The 24187-nt window shown below is 31.9% G+C and overlaps 1 long non-coding RNA gene across 1 annotated transcript; it reads left to right on the top strand.

Moving 5' to 3' along the window:
• The first annotated feature begins 9897 nt into the window (after positions 1-9897).
• LOC107475122 (uncharacterized) lies at positions 9898-10667 on the top strand. The gene is made up of 2 exons (XR_001589440.3): positions 9898-10011; positions 10129-10667. It is a non-coding gene; the product is annotated as an uncharacterized LOC107475122 (long non-coding RNA).
• The last annotated feature ends 13520 nt before the right edge of the window (positions 10668-24187 follow it).

The following is a 24187-nucleotide window of genomic DNA, read 5'->3' as shown; positions in this document are numbered from 1 at the left end:
AACCTCAAATTATTTTAATATTTATATTGATGTTAAATTTTAATTTATAATTACAGTCCTTAAAAGAATAACAAAGCCTGGAAATTCAAATTGGACTTTTATAATTGGGCTAAAATAGTCTTTAAATATTATTTATAAATAGTCAAATTAGTCTTTGAAAAATTATTCAATCTCTAAATTAGTTCTCAAAAAATTTTTTTAATCAAATTCTTCCTTAAAAAATTTTAAGTTAGTCACTTTTAGTTCTTCCATTACTTCCGTTGCTAACGGCATCAAAATTTATTGATGTGACACATTAAAGTACACCACAACATATACCTAGCAGTCTTAATTAGTGGCTAACATGATAAGTTTATGAAATTAGATCAAATCAACCCCATATTGAGGAATTCCAATGCCATAAGTTCTTCCTTCAATTAGATTTTGATTTGATCTAATTTCATAAAATTATCATATTAATAGTAAATTAAGACTTCTATGTGTGTATTATAGTTCACCTAACATGTCATATTAATAAAATTTTGCACCGTCAACAAAAAAAATGGCAGAAGGACTAATGCGATTAATTAAAAATATTTGAAGGTTGAATTTGATTAAAAAAATATTTTGGAGACTAATTTAGAGATCGAATGAATGATCTTTTAGAAACGAATTTGACTATTTACCCTATAATGTTAACTGTATTGTAATATGAATGGATGCCCATTTAATGACTTAGGTGGCTAACATTTTAGTGAAGTTCAGTTTCTCAAGTCAAAATGAAGTTAATGAAGTTTGAAAGTATATTATACAATATATATATATATATATATATATTATATTGAGATAATAATATTAGTGAATATTAATAATGGAGTTCTCTATTTATATTTTTTTATTTTATATTTATTTCTTCATTTTTATTTATTTATTTTACAACACGTTATCAGCATGAGACTTTGATCACAATTTAGGAAGACACAGGTAATAAATTTTTATTATGTGAAAGGTCTCTCATCTTGTATTTAATATTCTTGATATATCTGAAAATAACTACTTATCATGGATATTAGATGCTGAAATTTATGTTGATTCAATAAATGTTAGAGATACCATTAAGACTGAAAATAAAGCATCCCAGAAGATGTCGTCATCTTGACAAAGGATTGAAAATTAATATCTCACACTAAAAGATCCTACATATTTGTGGAAAAACTTTGGAGAAAGGTATAATCATCAAAAGACAGTGATACTTCCTCAAGCACGATATGAGTGGACATACTTGTGTCTACAGGATTTTAAATCCATAAATGAATACAGTTCAATATTGTTTCGAATTACCCCACGAATGAAATTATGTGGGAAAAAGATAACTGCTAATGATATGTTAGATAAAACTTTTTCGACCTTCCATGCCTCGAATGTGCTCCTGCAGCAGCAGTATCGAAAAAGAATTTTAAAATATTTTGAGCTAATTTCTTATCTTCTTGTTGCTGAATGTAACAATGAATTTCTTTTAAGAAATCATGAAGTACATCCAAATGGTGCCGCCCCATTTCTTGAAGCAAATGCAGCAAATTATAATCTTAAAAGAGGTAAATGACAAGGCTCTGGTAAGAAGAAAAATTATGAAAGAAAGAAAAATTATTTTCACAAGAAAGAAAGGATCTCACCAGAATTGGAATAAAGAAAGAAATAATGCGCAAAATAAATCAACAGAAGATAAATATTTTTATTGTGGTGGAAAGGGCCATTGGGCACGTATATGTCGTATCTCAAGACAGTTGATTTTTATCAAGTATCCTTGAAAAATTATGACAAAGGAGAAAAGACAAATTTTGTTTCAAATTATATTATTGAAAATTATACCACTTATTATGAGGTATCTAATTTGTCTAAGAATCTTGAAGGAAATATTAGTCATTTAATCAATAATAAAAAAGTTTAATATTTGGGTTTGTTAAGTATTAATGTTAATAAATAATGTAAGAAATATTTTATTAAGTTTTATCTCCTATGTATTTGAATTTTAATAATAATAATAGTAAAATTTTTAGTATATGATACTATTTTTATATACAGTGACAAATAGTTCCAATCAGGAATACAATTTTATTAAGCATGTACCTTTACTTATTTTATGTTATTATCTTTTATTATTTGTCTTTGAAAAAAATAGCAATGATATATAATGAAGATATTTGCCTTGTGGGATAGTGCACGTTCGCATACCATTCTTAAAAGTAATATATGTTTTACTCATCTTGTACCAAAAGAAGAATGTATTTTACTCATTTTAAAAGAAATATATATTTTTCTCATGGAAAGCTAATTTTAAGGCTATCACCAGTGAAGATTGGATTTGAGTCTCCTAAATTCCTAGAAAAAATTCAATGCGATATATGTGGACATATTCATCTACCATATATATCTTTTAGATATTTTATGGTCCTATTAGATGCATCTTCAAGATGATCATATGTGTGCTTATTGTCTTCTTGCAATCTAGCATTTGCAAGACTATTTGTTCAAATTATTCGATTAAAAGCACATTTTTCAGAAAATCCAATCAAAGCGAAATGACTTGATAATGCTGGTGAATTCACTTTCCAAGCCTTTGATGTTTATTGTATGACTAATAGAATAAGTGTTGAACATCCAGTAGCTCATGTTCATACATAAAATGAGTTAGCAGAATCACTTATCAAACACCTCCAATTAATTGTTAGACCCTTATATTTTAGAACAAATCTCCCTATTTCTTTTTGGGACACGATTTTACATGCTGCAGCACTTATTCGTTTGAGGCCAACAAGTTATCATCAATTCTCTCCTCTATAATTAGTTTTCGCCCAGCAACCAAATGTTTTCCATTTGAGAATATTTGGGTGTGCGATATATGGTCCAATTATCCCACCTTCTCGCACCAAAATGGGACTCCAAAGAAAATTAGGGATATATGTTAGATATGATTCTCTCTCTATAGTGAAGTATCTTGAGATATAAACTGGAAATGTATTTAAAGTCCGCTTTACAGATTGTCATTTTGATGAATCAAAATTTCTATTATTAGGGGGAGAGAATAAGCTTCTTGAAAAGAAACTTAATTAGAATGAATCATCCTTGATACATTTAGATCCTCGATAAGGCAATTTGAACTAAAAGTTCAAAATATTATACATTTGTAAAGAATAGCAAATGAATTGCTTGATACATTTTCTGATATGAAAAGGATAACTAAATCTTATATACCAATTAAAAATGCCCCAATTCGAATTGATGTTCCAATCAGACAAATCACCACCAAAACAAATTCACGTCAGAAGCGTAGTAGGCCTGTCGATTCGAAAGACAAAAATCCTCAGAAAAAAAGAGAGGTAAATACTATTCCTGTTGAAAAAGATAAAAACATAGTAAAAACACTTGCAATTATCCGAAATTCTGATATAGTTTTGACGCCAGAAGATATTTAGGTACTTGAAAATTCTGAAAATTGTGAAAATAATGAGATCTCGATAAATTATATCTTTACAAGAGAAAAATAGAACCGAAATAAAATAATTGTCAATGAAATATTTGCACATAATGTGAAATTACGCATCATGTATGAAAATAAGGATCTTGAGCCAAGAACAACTAAAGAATATCGATAAAGAAATGATTAGGCAAAATGGGAAGAAGTTATGAAGATTGAGTTAGACTCACTTGCAAAACATAAAGTCTTTGGACTTATAGTCCGTACACCAAAATATGTAAAACCTGTTGGATACAGATGTGTATTTGTGAGAAAACGAAATAAGGAAAATGAAGTTGTATGCTACAAAGCTCGACTTGTGGCACAAGATTTTTCACAAAGTCCCTGTATAGATTATGAAGAAACATATTCTCATGTGGTAAATGCAATAACATTGTGTTATTCGATCAGTTTATCCACATACTATAAACTACATATGCATATAATGGATGTGGTGACAACTTATTTATATCGATCATTAGATCATGATATCTATATAAAAATCCCTAAGGGACTAAAGATATCTAAAGCATCCAATGAATATTTGCAAGGGTTGTACTCAGTCAAATTGTAAAGATCTTTATATAGTCTAAAGCAATATGGACGAATGTGGTATAATTGTCTTACTGAGTATTTGGCCAAAAACGGATTCAAGAATGATGATATCTGCCCATGTATTTTCATAAAAAAATTTGCATTTAGATTCATTATAATTACTGTGTACGTTGATGATTTAAATATTATTGGAACTCTTGAAGAGATTACAACAATTATAAAAGCTTTAAAAGAAGAGTTTGAGATGAAAGATCTTGGAAAGACTAAAATTTATCTCGGCCTGCAGATCGAGCATACAAAAAATGAGATTTTTATTCATCAAATAACATACACAGAAAAGATTTTGAACATATTTTATATGGATATATAAGTCACATCCATTAAGTACCCTAATGATCCTATGGTTTTTGAATGTGGAAAAGGATCAATTTCGTCCTAAAGAAGAGAATGAAGATATCTTTGGTTCTGAAGTACCATATCTTAGTGCTATTGGAGCACTAATGTATCTTGATAATAATACATGACCTGATATATCATTTGTTATAAATTTACTAGCAAGGTATAGTTCCTCTCCAACAAGAAGGCATTGGAATGGAATCAAACAAATCTTTTGATATCTTCATAGAATAGTTGATATGGGATTGTTTTATCTATATGAATCTAAATCACAATTAGTTGGCTATACAGATGTAGGATATTTGTCTGATCCACATAAAGGAAGATCTCCAACAAGATACCTATTCATATATGGTGATACAGCTATATCATGGAAGTCTATAAAACAGACGATAGCAGCAACATCCTCTAATCATATTGAAATAGTAGTGATATATGAAGCAAGTTGCGAATATTTTTGGCTCAAAAATTTGATCCAATATATTCTATCATCATGTGGATTGACTGATAGGAAAATAGCTCCAACTATTCTGTTTGAAGATAATACAACATGCATTGCTCAACTTAAGGGTGGATATATCAAATGTGATAGAACAAATTATATTTCTCCCGAAATTTTTTTCACTCATGACCATCAAAATCAAGGAGCCATTGATGTCCAACAAATCCGTTCAAGTGATAATCTGGCAGATTTATTTACAAAGTCACTTCCAAAATCCTCTTTTGAAAGATTGGTACATCAAATTGGGATACACCGATTTTGAGATATTAAATAATGTTGACAAGAGGTGTAGGCTGTATTCTTTTTTTCCTTAATCAGATTTTTGTCCCTATTAGATTTTTCTAGACAAGGTTTTTAATGAGGCAATCCTCGTCACAAAGGATATTGTATTCTTTTTTTTTTTACTAAATTTTCTTTTTCATTGGATTTTTCTATAGTAAGGTTTTAACAAGACATAATCCTAAATGAACATTTAAAAGAATACTGTAATCTTTTTTTTTTACTAAAATTTTTTTTCATTGAATTTTTCTTTAGTAAAATTTTAACAAAGCATAAGTCTAAATGGACATCTAAAGAAAAATATTCTGATATGAATAGATGCCCATTTAATAACTTGGACGGCTAACTTTTTCAATAATAAAGTTCAGTTTCTCAAGTTTGAATGAAGTTAATGAAATTTAAAAATATAACTTTTGTATGTATATAAATAGAAATATGGTATAAGACAAAGGACTCACACACACAAAATCAATATCAAATCTCTCTCTCTGTGTATATTATAACATATAATATTAGTAAATATTAATATTAGAATCTTTTATTTATACTTCTTTATTTTATATTTATTTTTTTATTTATTTATTTTTAAGTAAACCAGTATATTTGTATTAGACATAACTCAATTTTATATTTTATAATTTTAATATAGTGTTTTAAAAATCGAACCGAATCAATTGGTCGGACTAATTCAACCATAAACCAAAGCTTAATGCTGTTTGATCATATGTAAAATTCAAAACTTTTAAAACAGAATTTGAACTAAAAAAAACTGGTGGAAAACTCATGAACCAACCGAACTAAAAACCGTTGATTTTTATTTTTTATTTTTTTTGAAATTTCAACCATATTGGTCAAAGTGAAAGAAAATAATGGTCCAAAAAAGAAAAGAAAAAAAAATTCAACAAAAATGTGAGCTCCTCAATTTTTTTAGGTGAGTCTTCTATCACCTTCTTAACTTTCAGACAATTTTTGGTAAAATGAAAAGGAAAAAAATCATAAAAATTGTTGAAAAAGTTAGCAAAACGCGAGATGAGGTGGAAAAATAAAAAAAAATATGGTATTAAATTGAAAGAAAAAAGAGGAGTAGAACATAGTGGAAGATTGGAAGTAGCTACTCTAGCATATCCTCTTCTTCCTCTGACTGTATCTCCTCTCTATCTCACCTCCCACTTTTTTGTTATGAATAGTGGGAATGCTTAGATAACACTAGGATTAGTATACGGGCTAGTTTCCATTGGGCCCGTGATATATTTTTTTGTTTTTTTTTTGTTTAGAATTTATTATATGTTTTTTATTTTTATTTAAAGTGTAAAGTATCAAAATTGATTATGAAAAATTATAACGTTAACAAATTTAATCTTTAAAAAAATTAAAACTAATTTGTAATAATAAAAAATGAATTTTGATGGAAAAAAATACTCAATTCCTAAAAAAATTATTAGAAAAACTATCTCTCTAATTTAATCATTTTCAAATTCTAATTTCATTCATTTTTATTCTCTAATATTCTTCTTCACCAATTTCTTTTCCAAACTCCAATTTCTTTCCCAAATCCTCCTCTTTCTCGTCGACTCCACCCCTTCTCACACAAACCATCCCTTTTTTCTTCTTTATCTTTAGGGAAACGATCTTTCAGTAATATTACCATCTGATCAAACTTTTAATTTTATTCTTGTTACTATGATAAACTTATCAATACAACATTTCAAGATGTATAAGTACTCTTATAAAAAAAATAGAAAAAAGAGAGATATATGGATTGCAATTTGCAAATATTTTTCACAAAGCAAAACGAATGCTTTTAGTCAATGTAAGATAATAGCGCATAGCCTATTGAGCACAAAAATTTTTAAGATTGAAGACTAAAGAGTAAGAATGACATCACAACAACTCTTTGATTCATGTGTTCATAATTTTTTTCTTCCTAACATCGTTACTTCATTTCAGAGCTAATGCACACCAAACATTTTAATCGCTTGCTTCGTCCTTTTTTTTTTAATCTTTTATAATATTAAATATAAATTAAAGGTAAGAACACTTGATCCAGCAAAAGATAGAGGCAAATTTGTTACAAAATTAAAAGAAACAAGAAATGGCACTAACAAAGAAACAAAAAGATGAGTGATTTGTGCGAGAGGGGTGGAGTAGACGAGAGAGAAGAAAGTCTAGCTAGGAGAGAAATTCGGAGTTTGGGGGATAGTAGTGGTGGCCATAAAGAATATTGAAAATTGGAGATGAGATAGGTTAGAATTTGGAAGTGTGGTTAAGTTAAGTTAGAGTAGTAACTTAGGAATTTTTAATATGTTTTAAGGTTGGGTAGTTTTGTCTACAAAAGTCTACCTTTTATGGTTACAAGTTAATTTTAATTCTTTTATGATCAAATTTGTCAACACAATAATCTTTTATGGTTAATTTTGATACTTTACTCTCTACCTATCCTATATGATTATCTATCTATTTTATGATTCGATGATGCTACACATACAAATTTTTCTATAACTAAATTCAACCAAGTTAGTACAAGTCTAATAAAAAACATGCGTGCATGCGTCACCGCTTTTCGTTCTCTTTGCCTTTTTAGCAATTTTTTTTGAAGAGTACAAAAACTTATTGACATAGCACAAAAATTTTTGTAGAAAGCACAAACTTATCGATACAGCACAAATTTTTGCACATAATATAAATTTTTATTATGAATGTAATTTGTTGGTTGGAAGAGTCAATGTTTTGGACATGTGATCCTTTAAAAAATTTTGTGTTGTGCATAAAAAATTTTTATATTGTGCGTCAAAAATTTTTATACTATGCACCAGAATTTTTGTGATGTATGTATTTTGTTGGTTGGATGTTAATGTCTGAGACATGTATAATCCTTCAAAAATTTATACTGTACACCAAAATTTTTGTACTTTCCACCAAACATTTTTATGCTGTATACTAAAATTTTCGTGGTGTGCATATTTTGTTGGTTAGATGTCAATGTTCTGGAATTGTGATTTTTTTTTAAAGATTTCTGTTATGTGCATCAAAATTTTCTATGCTGTGTATAAAAATTTTCGTAAAGAAGAAGAAGACAACCACGATGACGATGACTGTTGAAGAAGAAGAAAAAGAAGTCGACGATGACGATGTCGACGAATAATAATGAAGGAAGATAAAGAAGAAGAAAAATAAGAAGAAGAAGAAGCGACAACACGTATATACGTACGTTCGAAGAAAAAGCGTGCTGTGAGCTCATCTGTCGATTATATAACCAACTCGACATGTCTAGTAGTGAACCCTGGATAGTCCCTGTGTGTGGGCATCTACTAAGAGGAATTTCACATCTTCAAGGAGGAATAATATCCAAAAAGGTCTAAGTGTCCGGCCACATCTTACGACATAAGGTCAACATCTGGGAGGGGTGTGCGTGAGGATTTTGCAAGTGTGTTACGCACACTAAGATGCGTAGGCACAAACATGGGAAAGTCTGCTGTTACATGCGTACGCACACGTTAATAAATTTGAGAGGTAAGTAACGCCTGAACTTTTAGTACGATAATGAAGTGTTAAAAGTAAGGACGTTACAGAACATGCTCACTTGAGAAACCTACCAGTTTCCTAGTGGATGGTTGGAGAGCTTTGTCATTTAGCTTTACTTTTTGGTATGTGGAATAAAATAGTAGGTCAGTGCTGCTACCTGGGTCTATAAAGAATTTTTTCACCAATGGCTTGCCAACTAATAGTGATATAACTACAGGATCATTCAAGTTTTTATCTGTTGCTTTGCAACCATCTTCAACTTTATTTATTATTTAATTATCTTAAAACTCACGCAATCAATTTTTTTGTTCGCCTGACTAAGCCATTCAGTCATGTTGATGTACTTTTCAACTCCTTCTTATACATCATTTAAAGAAGTAGGGTATCTTTTTGAGATAGATTAGAATAATGATCCTTCTCGGAGACCATAACTAATGATCCGTGCTCCTTTATTTGCAATCAAGCAATTTTTTTTCAAAGATAAAGAGATTCAAACTCGTAACTTCTTAGATAAGTATGAAAAAACTATGCTATTTGAATTATAACTTATTGACTAATGTATAAAAAAACTTATTTACTTATAATTAATATATTACTATGTTTTTGTTTTATCATATTTTTATCATGAAATTTATTTTTTTAGATATAAAGTCAATAGGTAAATAGACTAAAAATAATTATGTATTTATATCTGCAAAATGTAATTTATATTTATAAATTTATATGATAAGAATAAAATTTAATTATTTATGTTTATATTTTTGTGTTATTGTTAGCTTTATATGCTATTTTATTATAATTCCATTATTATAGTTGAATTGCGATGAAATTGATTGAACTATTTTATAGCTAAAATAGTTAGATGACTAATTCAATTTTTAGAATTTTAGTTTTACACAACTCTGTGCATTTCATGAATTCACGTGAGAATTTGCTTTAAATTATTTAAATAATTTTTAACTATTATTTTAGATAAAAACATCTTCATTCAAATAATTAGTTATTTTATTTTAAAAATATAATAAAAAAAGAAAAATTGAAACTTAGGGTTTAAAATAATTAAAAAAAATAAAAATGAAGCGTGTATCCGGATTCCGCTGTCTTTACTCTCTATATATACTACCTAATCAGGCGCTTTTCCAAAAGTATGCACATAGCCTCCTCAGATCCAGATCTAGGGTTTGCAGTTTTGCAATTTATATCAGATTCAAAATACAAGATATTATGGGATAAACAACTAGATGTTGAAGGCAAAGATAAGAAGGTATGCGAACCTTAGTTCCGAAGTTCTCCGTCGTTTTTTGTTTTCCTTGTTTTTCTATAAAGCTTCTTCATAGGTTTTGTGGTAATATTGACGATGCTGTTTTCTTTTCATGGCCAGTGTTAAGATCTTAGGACGTGGTGTTAAGATGAAGTATTATTTTGCTGCTGTTTCACTTGTTTCTCAATTGAGCTTAGAGGAAATTGTTCGTTCCATGGTTACTCTCTTGTTCAATCGTTGCTCCTGTTTGGTTCAGATGTCTACTTATCCTTCCAAATCGGGCGAGATTATTGAGATGGGCCATGTGTTTTCTACTGTGGTAAAACATTTGTTCGAAAGGATTTTGTATTAACGGTGATGCTTGACGAAGCACTGCACTTTCATGACAGGCAATAATGTTAAAATTTTGGTTCTGTCATGATAAGTTTTAGAGCTTGATCAATGGGCTCTAGACTTTGATCAATGGACTCTAGACCTTGATCAATAGGCTATTTAATTGATATGATACAAAAACGGGAGAAACAATCAGTTAATCCTGTTATATAAATTTATTTTTTAGTAAGAATATTGAAAGAGGTCATAAGCCTACTTTTTTGTAAAGATCCATTGTTCAATAAAACAAATAGATTTTATCTGATTTATATGGATATCATTTTTTTTATGTTGAAAACGCTACAAAAGCTTTTCAATGTGTAAATAATAGGTTTTGCAGAATTTTTTTGATGAGATGTATGATAATGAATTTATGCATTTGAAAGAATAAAGGTAAATGTATTAGTGGTTAAAGATTGGTGGAATTCTCCCCCATTTATTTTGGAAATCATTGAATTTCTATTATCAAAAAAAATATATAAGAGAACATCCTATTGAACTTGGACTAATGTGTAAAGAGAGCAGGTAAAATCAAGTTCTTATATTTTAAAAATATGTGCAGTCCATAGAATCTATTATCTTTTGTTGAAAATTTGCATGAATCCATTTAGTTTATATAGTATACTATTCCAAAAATGCATCATCTATGAAAAGGTATAGAAGTATCTTAGTGGCATCATGCATGAAAAAGCAGAGAAACATCTTACCGAATCCATCCAAACAGCTTGGTTAGACTCATATAAGAGAGTTCACCTTTCGGCATGTATACAGAAAAGCATAGTTGTCAAAATAGGACCTGATTGAACCGATTAAATTATTGATTTATTAGTTTATTCATTCAACTGATAAATCACTTGTTGAACTAGTAAAACTAGTGTCGAGTAAATAAAAATATAAAATAGTTAAAAATTTAAAATTATTTAATTTGACACAATAAAAGTAACAATTAATTCACAAATTCTATCATCTAATTATAATATCAGTAGATTTTAACAATAGCATCAAAATAAATAACCTTAATCACAATACTAACATTGAAATAGATCAAGCAGATAAATTTATATTTATATTAATAATGGTATATAATTAAAATATAATTAATTTAAAAAATAGAGAATACAAAATTAAATTAAATTAAATATCTATAAAATTATGTAATTGAATATATATTATATAATTAATATTTGTCACTTATAGTGGTAAGAAGCTTCATGATTGAGTGGCAAGTGTGTCCCGTGGTTAAACTAGTCGGTCCGGTTCGATTTTACAACGATGCAGAAAAGGAAATAGGTGTGTGGATTGGCTTGCTAAGAAGAGTCTCAAAGGTCATTGTGGATTTCATTTATACACCAACTCTCTAGAGAACTAGCTCACATTGTATTTGATGATTCACAACAGTTTTTTTCTTTAAACGGTTCAAAAAGTAAATCGATCTGGTTTAGATTTGGTTTATTGATTTTTTGATTAAATCGGTCGGTCTGGTTCGATTTTATAACTATGCAGAAAAGGAAATAGATGTGTGGATTAGCCTGCTAAGAAGAGTCTCAAAGGTCATTGTGGATTTCATTTTATACACCAAGTCCCTAGAGAACTAGCTCACATTGTATTTGATGATCGCAGAAGGGGAATTTGGATTTTTTAAATTATGGATTTTCACTTGAAAAGATAAAGTATGATTTTTTTGAATGATTTTTCTCTTGTATTTTTTTTGTCTTATTTATGAAATAATTGGTGAGAGATCACATTTTATCCTCTAAAATAAAATTTAAAATTTAAAGGATTCAAATCTGTAAAAGGTTGCTTACTTTTACCCCAAATTTGTTTTGTCTGATGTTGTTTAGTTTTGGATATTAGTCCCGTTCATTACAAACGAAAAATGAATGTGTACTTAAATATTATTTGTTTTAAGAAATATTTTCTTTTGAACAATTTTCGCTTATATATACATGTGTGTTAGACGCGACTCAATTTTGCGTTTTACACAATTCTAAACATTTCTTGAGAGAATCTACTTTGCAATAGTATATTTGCATCTTTATTTTATGTTGCCCTATTTAAATGAAAATGTATTTACATAAATATAATAAGTAAAATATAAATATATATTATTTTAGTTAACTTAAAAATCAACTTTTATATATTAATAATATACAAAATTTTATACAAATATTTAACATGTATTGTCACCATGGTTTAGAAAATTGGATCAAACCAACCAGTCTAACCGATTTAACCGTGAACCAGTAGTAATCATGGTTCGATTAACCTTCTGAAATCGCTGACTAGAAAACTAGTGATATGAGCCGTTAAACCAACTAAGAACCATCCGATGGACTGTACCAGAAACCGACCGATTTGAAGAAGACGGTGTCATTTTGATCCTTGAATGTCATCACTCGAACCTCTCTCACTTCACTACTCACTCCTCTCACTCAAGCCAAGCAGAAACACGGACACCCCGTTATCCAACCCTAGCCTCTCTTCGAGTCACTGCCGCCGTCCGTCCGTCGAGCTACTGTCATCATCCGTCTTTTGAGCTACTGCTGTCGTCTGTTCATCGAGCTATTATCCCCAAGTCTCCAAAGTCCAACCCCTACTCTCTTCTTTCACGAGCTCAGCCCATCCGTCTTCATCAGCTACTCGTTGTCATTTGGTTAGCGTCGTCTTCGAAGGTCAGTGGCTCAATGCTCACTTGTTCTTCACTTGTTCTTCGTTTTTTTTCCTTTTGTGCTCTGTTTTTGTCTTTTGAAGGTATGTGATTTATTGATTTGCTCTGGTTCTGCTGCTGCTTATTGATTATTAATTATTTGATAATTGATTATTGATTATTTCAAAAGTCTGTACTGCTATTGTGGGTTGTGAATTTGTGATTTTAATTTACTTATGGGTAGTGAATTTGTGATTTTATTGAAAACAAATTTGCTTGTTCTTTTTTTACTTTGCTACTGTTGTGCGTTGTGAATTTGATTCTTTTACTTTATTTGTTATTTGTTTTTTTCTTTTTGCTCTGTTTCTGTGCTGCTGTGGGTTGAGTTTGTGATTTTATTGAAAATGAATTTTCTTATTCTTTTAATTTGCTGCGGTTGTGGGTTGTGAATGTGTTATTGTTGAGTTTAGTAAACAAATAAAATAAATTATGATGACAAATATTATATTTTGTTGGGTTAAAAGTCCAATTTATGTTTGATCCATGTGTTAGTGTAGCAGGCCCAAAAATTATTTGTGCAGCCCAAATAATAGAACCAAGAGTCTGAATCATAGCTACTTGAACCTAGCTCATAGTCCATCCCATTGCCTTCATGAAAGAAAAAGAATCCTATTGCTGGTGGAGCTTTGTTAATTTGGGTAAAGTACAGAGAAAAAAAGGAAGTTTATCTTTTGATCAAACATCAAAGAAGAAGAATGAAAAGCAAAACTTTGGAGGTAATGTCAAACCAATGGAGCCAAAATCAAAATGCTTAAATCAAGCATAATCAGAAGAAAAAAGGTAAAAGATTTTTCATTAACATGAAAGTCAATTACTTGTTGAATTCACCTTTCTTCTTCACATGTATTTTGGATAACAAGAAGAAAGTGGAGGCTACTTTCTTCTATTGTAAATCAATGGTTGATATTAAAATTTGGGGTCAAAGTACAAGATTAAGGGTTTCAATTTAGCAAACTCATTGAGGAATTGAAATCAATGAAACTGCTGCTGTTAATCTCTCTTCTGTGCTGCTTAACTCTGATTTTAGTCCCTAATTTTCTGGTTTGATTTATGAAAAGAAGAGGAAGACTTTAACTGGTTTAAGAATCAATGTGTTGACTTAGTTCAGAAAACCCTAGTCTTGGCAAACTTACTCCATTCAAAAAGGAAAAATCAACTTCAATTTTTTCAAGGAGAGAACCCAATTCTGATTTTAGGGAATCCTCATAACTCAAAGTTTGAAGTCTTGAAAGCATTGCACCTATACTAAAAGGAGCATTCTGCTACGATGAAAAAATAAACTTGAGAACTCTAAAATAGGGTCAAGCTTATAGCTTTTGAGCTGTTCTACATCATCTCCTTCATGGTTTATCATTGAATATTCAGTTTCTATGTTTTATCTTTCTTTGTTTTACTTCAATGAAAATGGCATATATGTGAGGTATAAAGAAAAAGTCATTGAGAAAAAAAAGTAAAGAGATGTAACTTAGATAGAAAAGCCAATATTTATGTCATATCTCTTTTGATTGTATTTCTGTTTTGTATCTTGTATCTGAGAGGTGTCCCTTACTAAGTTGGGTGAGCACTTAGTGTGATGTGAGTCTAGGAAGTGAACCTAGCCGAGTTAAGTTTAGGTAGAAGTTTGATTTGTCCCTGATAGAATTAGGTTGAATCCTTGGGTATTATTGAATGTAAAATTGAAAAGATAGTGAAAATTTTATCTCTATTGTGGTGGAGACTAGATATAGGCTATATTGCATAAGGTAATTGAACCAAGATATATGGTTGTGCCTTTTTCTCTTCCCTGCTTTGTTTTTGTTTTCATTCGCTATGAGATAAAATGAAATTGTCTTCTGCATAATCAATCTCATAGTCTAAACAGAAGCACAATTTCATTTTCTGGTTTGAGGATTAATTGATCAAATTTAAAAGAAGGTCATAGATTCAACTCTCCTTTTCTAGGCCATAAAGAACCTTCAGTTATTTTAATTTACTTGTTGTGGATTGAAAATGAATTTGCTTGTTCTTCTTTTAATTTGCTACTGTTGTGGGTTGTGAATTTCATTCTTTTAATTTAATTGTTCTTTGTTTTTTCCTTTTATGCGCTGTTTTTGTGCTGCTAATGTCTATTGTGAGTTGTGAATTTGCTGCATCTTTTGATTCTTCTACACTAGAGGATAAAAATGAAGGTGAAGATAATTTTAACACAGTAAATCTGTAATAAATTTTTATAAATTTTGATGATTGATGTCAAATTTTTATGTTAACATTTTATATTTAGATATTTTTTGTTATTTAACTTTTATGTTTGTATTTTTTTCAAAGATCTTAAGATTTGGTTGATAATATTTCATGTAATGCTTTAAATTTAGAAAATATTTTAAAATTTATATTAAACTATAATTATGTTTACGAACGTTTATTTATACTTTATTTATTATTTTAATATAAAATAGCTTTTCGGTTGAACCACAATTAGATCAATAAACTAATAAACTAGTGCCTAAAATGGTTCGATGATCGATCCGATTTTTAGAACCTTAATTGGGTTTGCAATTTGTATCAAGTTTGCAATTTGTGTTAGGTTCAAGGTACAAAATATTATGGTATCAAGTATCAACATCAGGATGTTGAAGGCAAAAATAAGGTATGCGAACCTTAGTTTTAAAATTCTCCTTCGTTTTTAGTTTTTCTTGTTTTTCAATAAAATTCTTTTATTAGTTTTGTGGTTATATGATGATGATGTTTCACTTATTTCTCAATTGAGCTTTGAGAAAATTGTACGTTTTATAGTTACTTTGTGCATCTTGTTCAATAGTTACTCCTATTTGATTCAGATATGTTTTTATCCTTTAGAATCTGGTGAGATTATCGAGATAGAGCACATATTTAGTAGTATGGTAGAACATTTATTTAAAGGTGATTTCTTCCAAACCCATGCTAATTTTGTGGGTAAGTTACCCTTGCATATGTGTCATCATCTTAGCCATTAATCAAAAAAATTTTCAAAGGTTCATTAATTGATGTACTGTAAAAGTCAAAGCTCATAATGAATGTATAGCATGAATATACTACATTGTAATGTATGAGTAGTTGTTATATATTGATACTGTATAATGTATTGGGGAAAATTTATAATTAAAATTTCTACACTTTAAATTGATTTCTTAACACAAAAAACACTCCTTTTGTTCTTCAAGTTCAACATGAATTTTTGAGAAAAAGAAGACACATAGCCATTAGTGACCCAACCCTCATTTTTTGGCCTTCGTTCTATACTCTCCAACACATTATTCAACCCCAGGACCTAGGCACATAACCACTGACCCAACCCTCTTCGTTTTCTATTCTTCACTTCAACCATAGGTTCAATCTGTTATCTGTTGTTGCGGGCTCCATCACTGGAACTCTGTGGTTGCGGGAGCCATCACTGAAACTTTGTTTCCATCGGCTGGGCTCTGGGGTCGACTTAGGTGACGTCGAAGTATGACCTTTGTGTGTTTGCATGTTGTGAATTTTGTGAACCTAGTAGGTTTACATGTGATCACAAACAAGCTGTTGCAGGTGGAAGGGGTTTACCATCCCCATTTCTCAGCTGGCTACGAATCAAGTGCGGGTGTTTAATTAAGATTGTCTCCCTCTAGAAGTTCAGTTCTTTACTCATTGGATTTGAAGCTTTGGTTGTCATCAAGGTATCTCCGTTTCAAAATTTTTTTAATAATGGAGGTTAGTTTAATTTTAATGGTAGTTTCTGTCTTTTAAACATTGCTCTATTTATGGAGTTGGGTTTAGGTTCTGGAATTAGGATTTTAATTCACATTTTCCAGTTGTATGTTGTGGCTAGGTTTGGGGCATTGAAATTAAAATGTTATTCTGGACTCTTAAATAGTTGGCTTAGGTTAAGTAGCATTGGTTTCAGTGATTGTAGTTTTTTTTAAGTAGTTTAAGTTAGCTTTATGTAGTTGCTGCCATTGGTTCTGTTTATTCACATTTTGGTTCACCAACCTGGATTATGGCAGGGGTAAAATTATGTCCAGAAAAGAGGATGATGTCAAGAACGATTCTGATAATGATTTGGGTGATAATTTCGATTATCAACCGAATGCAGAAGATGATGCTGAAGACGACGATGTGGATTCGCTGGATTCTACTAGCAATAGTGAAGAAGTTTGTGGTGTAAAAAGAATAGCATATTTAATGGTGGAGGATATTTGGAACCTGGAGTTTAGGATAGAGGATGAGGCTTGCCAACTTTATAACGCTTATGCTTGTTGGCATGGATTTGTAATGAAGAAGGACGACATGGTTAGAGATAATCAAGGTAGAATCATTAGCAGGTAACTTGTTTGCAATAAGGAGGGCTAGAGGAATATGAGGTATCTTGATCTAGATGATAGATCAAGGGAGGCAAGGTCACTAACGCGTACCAAGTGTCCAGCTCGGCTTAGGGTAAAGCTTCACTACGGGTGCGGTAGATGGAAGGTATCATGTTTTGTGGAATCTCACAACCACGATCTGATACCAAGTGTCATGCTGGCTTCACACGCAAAGATTTATACAACCACATTGATCCTTATCATCGGTCAAAAGTTAAAAACAGGGATGCCAATGCGACAATAAACTATTTGATTGGCAAGTCAAACAACGATCCGCTATTCTTTGGGAAGTATACGTTCACTAGTGACGAAAGGCTCGAGCATATTTTTTGGGCAGATGGGCAATCCATTGTCGACTATCACTGCTTTGGAGATATTGTTGCCTTTGATTCAACGTACAATAAGAATAAATACAACAAGCCTTTGGTTATTTTCTTCAGATGCAATATCATGGGCAGACTGTTATCTTCGGCTCTGGCCTACTATCTGACGAAACCACAGAGACGTATAAGTGGTTGCTGGAAACATTTGTTGAAGCGATGGGTGGGAAAAGTCCTAAAGCAGTAATAACTGACGGAGACCTTGCGATGCGAGATGCAATCAAGAATGTTCTTCCTGATGCGACCCATCGGTTATGCGGATGGCATATTCAGAGAAATGCATGTGAAAATATAAAGAATCTTAATTTCCTGCGCGATTTTAAGGGTCTTATATACGACAACAACAACCACAGAGACTTTGATGGGAGATGGGCAGCCATTTTGGATAAGCACAACCTTGTTGGGAGTACCTGGATGGAAAAGACGTAAAAAACTCGTGCGATGTTGTCCCATTGTTTCCTTCGGGATAAGTTTTTCAGTTACATAAGGACGACCTCATGGTGTGAAAGTATAAATTCTCTCATCCGATTTTATGTTAATTGCAAGAACACCCTCATTGACTTTATGCATAACCTGGATAGGGACTTAAAGGAGTACAGAAACAATGAATTAATAGCTGACTTTAAGTCTCAATGCTCAGAGCCCATGATGATTACCTTGTTGGAGGTATATGAAAGATCTGCATCATGTTATTTCACTTGAAACATTTTTAAGGAAATTCGTAATGAGATTCAGAGGGCAGGGGCTTTGAATATCAAGGTACTAAGCACAACCTTGGACAAGGTAGAGTTCAGTGTGACTGCTCTCGGAGACCCGACCAAAGATCGACGGGTGGAAGTCGATAGAAGTAAGAATCCGTTCTCGTGCTCGTGCAAGCTGTTTGAATCACGTGGTATTCCCTGTAGTCATGTTTTCTGTGCCATGAAGTTCGAAAACATACTTGAGTTTTCAGATTCGTTGATCTACAAAAGGTGGACAAAGAATGCAAGAACGAATTCATTAGCTCAGAAATGCCTGTGAATGATGACGTCGAAAGGGTCTTAAAATTTTGAGTTGGTGCATTGGCATCGAATTGCAACAAGCTATGTGATATTGCTTGCAAGGATCTTGCAGACTTTGACGAAGTCCAGTTTAAACTTGTGAAGTTAGTTATCCGCCTGCAGTCACGCAAACAAGGCAAGTCAACTCCTAATGTTAACGTGGAAGGCATCAACGATCCCTTTGTTGTCAAAAGCAAAGGAGCCCCTTCCAAAAGGTCTTCTTAGAGGAAGAGGAAAGCATGCTCTAATTGCCACAAGTACGGTCATTACTACAAGCGCTGTCCAGATCTGATGTAGCAAAGTGTGTAAGGTAACCCTTGCGATCGATCAGACACCAATGCATCAGTGAAGGACTCAGGTTTTAGTCCAGAAAGGTTTGCTAATTCTTCGAGGTCGTTCTCAGTTAAGTCCGAACACCATTCAGGACCTAAGACCAAGGTACGATTTGTTTATTCCAACTAAGCTGATGCTGGGAAAATATTCTTCGATGGGTGTCCCTTTAAAAACCATTAAACTATGTGAATGTATTTCTCTGTTTGCTCAGCCTTTTAAAAAGGGTGGATCAAGAAAATTTACGGCAACGGGTATGAGGAACCGGAAGGGTAACGACAACACGTTTGATGAGGTAATTTTTGTGAACGTAAACCTCTAATTTCTGTTACATGAATTGGGTAAATTAATGAAGATGTCCTTCTTCTTGTTTAAAAAAAATTATAAAATAGCGGAGCCTCCATGAAAGCAGTGAATCCATTGACATTGCGTCCATGAATGGACTTTTCAACAAAAATCTCTACTCGTTAACACAGGTGCGATGCGTAAAACTCCTTTTAACCACTTTGCGATGAATAACCATTATGCTTTCATGCATGACTATGGTTTCTGATTGGCAATAATCATGTTATAACCAGGTGAATGAGTCACAGCCGGATAAGGGACATTCATTCACAAACTATAAATGTTTTAATGATGTCATTGATGAAAAATGTGACACACCACATGTGCAGAACAATGTCCAAGATCCATTACCATCTTCAATGCCTTGTGGAAACAAACAAGGATCGTACATGGCATTGTTCACGTCGATACATAGGACACTTTGACCAATTGAAAGAATTAGTCTTTTGAATTTAGTGCAATGCAAATATGTCCATTAAGGAGTTTTATTTGTGATTATAAGGACACTTTGACCAATTGGAAGAATTAGTCTTCTGAATTTAGGACACTTTTCCATTGCTTGGTATTCAGGAGTTTTAATTTGTAGTTATTTATGTTAACTGTGAATATATCTATTAGGATGATAATTATGTTCAATAATATGTATGTGTTTTGCTGACATTGCTGTATTTTAGTTGCAGTTAATTGTGGTTGAATTTGGGGTAAGGAGTTCCTACCATTGTGATTATGCAATACAGTTGATCAAATAGAGTTGTGTTAATATATTTTTCCCCTACTTAGTGCATTTGATTTACCAACGAAATTATTAGATTGAATGGGTTGTAGTCTCCAGGGTTAATGATTGGTTGATGGTTGTAAATCTCTTTTGTTATTATGAATTTTCTATTGTCATCACAAATTGTTTTTAGGAGAAATGGTGCCCTGTGTATGAAAGCAGTTTCAAATATAGCGAGTGTTTTTTGTACCATTTTTGGAGATTCGTTATGTGTCATGAATCTGTTATATATAAAGCGAAAAATGTAAAGATAAACACATCTATATTTGAGAATATCATAGTTTCAATTATTAGGAACAATGACATTTTGAAGATGTTGATATTAGATACTGACATAATTTAACATTAGGAACAATAATAGTTTGAAACCCAAGGGACATTTCCTTTAACATTAGCGAATCTTTCTCTGTTTTCAGCTATTTGACTAGCTATTTGACTACAGCATGACTTTGATAGGCAGGATTTTTCTTCCTGGGATTTTTGTCTGAACGTTTCGAAAATGTGTTTTTCTGGCATCCGTAACATTGTAGAGTATTATTACCTGATATTAAAAATTAATAAACAATCACTGTAACAAAAGTATATGTGAAGACAGTTCAAGAAAGCAAGACTGCAAGATTATAATTACTTGATTCATCCAGTCATTTGAACATGCAAGTCACCCATGTACTCACCCAACTCCCACAATCGCCTCTTGCAAAAAACATTAAAGTTGTCATCAATTTATATTAAGCATATGAATCTCATTAAGCAGTTATAGGAGCACCAGATATAGTGAATTAACAAGGACACTAGAACAAGAACCTAGTGTCATAATTTATATTAAGCATATCAAGCTCATTAAGGAATTATAGAAGCAAGATATATAGTTAATTCGTAGGGACACTACAACAACAAGCTAGTGTTTTTAATTGTTTCGGGTCGTTTTGCGCACTTCATTCTTTCTTATTGTATTCCCTTAAATAGAAACTGGAAAGGGCTACCAAAACCGATGGGCTTGGAAATTCCAGCGGGGATGGAATGAATGTATGGGATGGAAGGAATGTAAAATGTAGCATTGATGAAGATGATATTATTTGGTTGAATGCAATCCGAGACGGACTTGTAGAGTTATTTGAATAAAAGCATGTGCACTTTGTGATTCTTAAATACAAAGGAGAAGCTAGATTTAAGTTCGTGGTGATCCGTTTGAGTGTGTCTCGGAGATATAATACTCAAGTTTGAGAAGTTTTCATAAAGCTCATCCCCATATGAATTGAAAAATTATTTCCCACATGGAAATGATCGTCACCATGGAAATTGGTCAAACTCGAATATTCAATCTCCGAGTCACTCGAATGCCTCACTAGGATCCTAAACCTAGAATCTCCTTCATATTCAAAAACCACGAAATACCAAAGCTTTAATTCCAATAACTACACAACTTTGTACCAGCATTCACACAACCAATAACCACCATCTCCCTCCTTTCCCCATGTTACGTTTATCTCATACAAGACGATTGAAAATTCATTTGTCTAACAAATTTTTTAGCGATTTTGAAAACCCAACAATTATTCATTTGAGTTTGAACTATATACATAAAATTTATCCATTCCACTACTAATTGATTTGTGAGAGGGCGTCGCAGCATCAATCTAACATACAGAACGCGTACCTCCAACTCCGGCTCCTCCTCATGAATGTAGTTGAGAATGTGTTAGAATAATTTCCAATAAGACATTCTGTGTTAATTATTACTAAGCTACAAGCAGTATAACAAAATCAGTTGCTAAAATATAATTTGTAACAAAGGTTATAGACAACCGTTAAATTCGATATCGTTGGAACTACTGAACCAAACATGAAATAAAAGAAAAATGGAGCATGAAAGAAGATATTAGTGTTTGGCTGAATGAAGGTTGGCAAAGAATTGATGAGTTGATAGGATTAAAGCATGGATATTTTGTGGTTTTTAAGCGTAACAGTTAATCCAAATTCAAATTCATGGTGATTCGTTCGAGTATCTCAGAGATTGATTATTAAAGTTTGAGAAATTTTCATAACGATCGCCACCGTCCGAATCGGAAAATCATTTCCCACACAACAGTGATCGTCATGGGAAGTTCTCAAACTCGAATAATCAACCTCCGAGTCACCCTAATGGATCACAACAAATTTAAACTAGGATTTACCGTAACACGTACATACCACAAAATACACAGACTTTAATCCCTGTAACTCGGGAACTCTATACCAAACCTTCATTCAACCAAACGCTAACCTCTTCTTTCTTAATCTATTTTGCGTTTATTTCATTTCTGGTTGGTAATTCCAACGAATTCGAATTTAAGAATATGCTCCACTATCTAGATAATGCTTATTGTTGTAGAGGATAACATCCAGTACATTAATCTTTGAAATGGTCCACAAGAAAATAAAATAAAACCCCTTTTATTCGGTTTTCTCCAGACAAAATTTGAAGAGCTTATTTTCTAACAGCATACACAAAGCTAAGTACAATAGTACGTACCGATTTATCAGGAGTGGGCAGAAGGAATACGGCTCCGGGCACTATCTATAGATAGACAATTCATCCAACCCGAAGCAAGGAAGATGGTCATTTAGCATCATTTTTTACTACTCCAGTGATCCCGTACATTCCAACATCAGCCTGTACCAAAAGAAAATACGTATAAACGCGATTATAGTCAAAATTCGACCCTCCAACAAACAAGTTCATCAACAAAGTTAACTCATCAAACTGTAAAATAACTAGATGTTAAGCTTACATGTGTTCCAGTATGGGGTTTATGGCACCTTCATACATCCTTTGTGCAGTAGTAATGGTTATTCACCATCATCTTCAGTATTTTTCGCATGCACATCATCAGTTAGTGTTTCCGGATAGACAATGGCCTAATCTTTGACCTAAGTACCAATCTGATTGCACAAACGACGAAGCAAAAAATGACATCGACAGAAATTCACAGTCAATGAAGCAAAGAAATCATATATTCACATACCCGAAAATAAGGGATCCACCAAGCTGCTACTAATCCTGTTGCATTTGGATATTAGGATTTTCATCAATTTCCTTTCCCGTTGGCTGCGACCTACTCCGTGGTGTTACCCATGTTTCAACCACTGTCCATCTGATTTCAAATTGAAAAAAAATGAGAAAAACACACTTCTTTATAATCAATAATGTAAAAAGTCAGTCATCTTATTCCAAGAGAAAACGAATGAGTACTTACGATGAAGAGATGCATCTGATAGCCCGAAAGGTACTCACCACCACTAACATGATAAGGCAGACGACTTAGGAAGATTATATAAGAGTATGAGGTGACCAACTTTGTTGATGGATATGGATCTGCCTCTGATGACATATGCTTAAGGTTTCCTTGGAATATAGCTGGTGTCTGCCTCTGATAACATATGGCTTGCTTCAAACATTGCTGGTGTGTGCATCCTTCTCGAGTCACCATTTTTTCTTTAACATTTCCTGGGCTAAGAAAACAAAAAAAAAAACCACACCACATCGGACATTCAACCCTGAGTAGATCTAAGCCCAACTACAATAAATTACCCAACATTAAGTCATTATACCAAATTCCAAAAAAAAAAAAAAACAAATAGTTCTCCAACGAAGAATGGTTAATCAATTTTAGCAAAAAAAAAAGTTGACTGGATATTAAAGGCCAACAAAAAAAACTGTTTCTTCCCCAAAGGAATAAATCCATTCTGGCATTTTTTTCCAAATAAAAAAAATGCTATTCTGCCATTTAATCTTAATAAAAAAATTCCATGCTAGTTAAAATGACAATGCTAATTATAACCGTACGAAAACCTACATCATTGGAGAATGCGATTCTGATTGAGTTAATATCCAA

The sequence above is a fragment of the Arachis duranensis genome, chromosome 2 (genome assembly GCF_000817695.3).
Source record: "Arachis duranensis cultivar V14167 chromosome 2, aradu.V14167.gnm2.J7QH, whole genome shotgun sequence".
Lineage (NCBI taxonomy): Eukaryota > Viridiplantae > Streptophyta > Magnoliopsida > Fabales > Fabaceae > Arachis > Arachis duranensis.
Note: the sequence above shows the minus strand (reverse complement) of the source record. Positions and strands in the feature narration are given on the sequence as shown.